This window comes from Trachymyrmex cornetzi, unplaced genomic scaffold, assembly GCF_001594075.2.
Source record: "Trachymyrmex cornetzi isolate Tcor2-1 unplaced genomic scaffold, Tcor1.1 scaffold490, whole genome shotgun sequence".
Taxonomy (NCBI): Eukaryota; Metazoa; Arthropoda; class Insecta; order Hymenoptera; family Formicidae; genus Trachymyrmex; species Trachymyrmex cornetzi.
Window position 1 is genome coordinate 58,823 of NW_017299729.1, and position 2,428 is coordinate 61,250.

The 2,428-nt window shown below is 36.9% G+C and overlaps 1 long non-coding RNA gene across 1 annotated transcript; it reads right to left on the reverse strand.

The window, feature by feature from the left end:
• Positions 1-288: 288 nt before the first annotated feature.
• On the reverse strand, positions 289-1,041 carry LOC108765458 (uncharacterized). Its single transcript, XR_001940322.1, has 3 exons — positions 922-1,041; positions 720-847; positions 289-652 (listed from the first exon to the last, which is right to left on the reverse strand). It is a non-coding gene; the product is annotated as an uncharacterized LOC108765458 (long non-coding RNA).
• Between the last annotated feature and the right edge of the window lie 1,387 nt (positions 1,042-2,428).

The window sequence follows — 2,428 nt, forward strand, 5'->3', positions numbered from 1 at the left end:
GATAAATTCAATCAAACTCCAATGAACTTAATTGTGAATAGAATTCTTATTTTTTTTATTTGATACCATAGGAAAAATTAAATACATACAAACATACTGAATTATACAGCTTGAAACTTTATTTTATTGTGCTTCCTTCCGATTAAATTAATCGCCGCTTAAGGTGATTCAAATTTAATCGAAGTTGCTCTATAATAAGCAAAGAAAGTAATTTTTCATGAACATTTTGTGGAAGTAGCAGGTGAATAAAGGTTCCCGCAAACATGATGACAAGCAGCAAGACTTGCAGAATAAGGACGGTACAATCTAAAGTCTAAGACGAAAACTGAAGGAGAGTCAGGAGACGCAGGCCTCTTCGTCCGCCTCCTCGGAGATAGACACACGCAACAATGAAGAGGTCCAAGCAAAGTAAGCCTCGTTCCTTTCTTCTTCCTTTTTTGTCGTAACACGAACCTCTCTTATATATTCTGCGACTTTCTTTTTTAGCAACAACAGACGGAATGCAGCTTGGCCGTACATCGAGAATATCACGGAATATATGAATTCCTTGGCGTGTGCGCTCACTAACGCATTTTTCTGTGAATGGAATTTCCGCTCAACGTCATTTACTAGTTCTTGCCATTTGTTTTGCTCCACCAGTGCTTCCTGCATTCTAAAAAAATTGTTTAGTTAACACTATTAGGTTTGTGCAATTTATTGCGAGTGGTGCGATGACTTACTTCTCTTCTTAAAGTAGCAATTAATTTTCAACTTATGCGGCAGATTTCGCGATGTCGCATTTCTCTTTCTCGATCGTCTGCAGTCGCGATTGTAAATTCTCGCATTCCGATAGCAACCGCTGTTGTTCCTAAATTAGAAAAGTTAAATAAATTATAGAACTAAAATTATGGGATCTCTTCAAAAACTGCCTAAACAACATACTTTGATGAGCATTAACTTTTCTTAAGCATGTTTATGCGCCAATTCATTCCTCTGATTCTGCAGCTTGTTTTCAGAATTTTCCAATTGCTTCCGCAATTTATTTAGTTTTGCAGACTTCTCTTGTAATCTGATTCAAAACACAATTTTGATAAAAATATTTGTTTACGTGATAAACTATCAGAAGTATAACGAAAATTATACCTTTCCTTTTGAGGCCGCAATTAATTTTTCAATTTTGCAACACAGTTCTCCAATTCTGCAATTATTATAGAATTAATTGTTTATGATAATGAGCTTAAAATTAAGCCAAACATTTTCCATATATGTGAAAATGTGCCTTTCGATTTTGCCTCGTTCTGTTGCAGCTTCTGGATAATTTCTTGCTGCTTTAGAATCACGTCGTCGTATAAGGTGGATAAACTAACGCGGTGTTGTACAAAATTAGCAAGGACCTCTCTGATATAATTCATATATTCCGTGATATTTTAGATGTACATCCAAGTTGCGTTCTATTGTTGCGAAAAAAGGAAGTCAAGTCGCAGTATACATAAGAGAGATTCGTGTTACGACAAAAATGAAAGAAGAAAGAAACGAGGCTTACTTTACTTGGACCTCTTCCTTGTTGCAAGTGTCTATCTCCAAGGAGGTAGACAAAGAGGCCCGCGCCTCCTGGCTCTCCTTCAATTTTCGTCTTAGACTTTGGATAGTACAGTCCTTATTCTACAGGTCTTGCTGCTTGTCATCATGTGTGCAGGAACCTTCATTCACCTGTTACTTCCACAAAATTTTCTCGAAAAGTTACTTTCCTTGCTTGTTATAGAGCAACTTCGATTAAACTTGAATCAATTTAAGCGGCGATTAATTAAATCGGAAGGAAACTCAATAAAATAAAGTTTCAAGCCGTACAATTCATTATGTCTATATGTATTTAATTTTTCCTACTGTATCAAATAAACAAAATTAAGAATTTTATTGGGAAATTCGATGCGGGCGGAGCTTTTACATCCCGTCATCTAGCGCCAACGGTCGAAACTACTGCGAGTAGGTAACTTAACAAACAGGTTCTTACACTATACGGTTGTTAAGCCATTGTGTCCACGATGCTAGAAATCGGTCCAAGATCTCGGACAGAGAAAAAATTAACAAATCACATTTGAACAATTTGATCACATGACCATTGCGATTGGCCAATTCTTTCTTCATCCGAGTTCTCGGACCGATTTCTAGCTTCGTGGACATAAGGCTTTACACGTAAATACAAGTTGTAGTAAATAAATAAAAACGAAAATAACTATAGGAGAAATTAGTGTTTTTACTAGTTCGACAACTACTAGTAAAGCTGGAAACACAATAGACACAGGCAATAGGCACAGGCAACAGGGAATAATAGTAGGGGAGGCCAACCGGGGATTTTGGGATTTACTCGAGCGCGTCAGAATAACATAAAGGAGGAAAGCTTGCACCCTAATAAGTACCCCCCACCAAATATTAAACCTCTATATAGAGC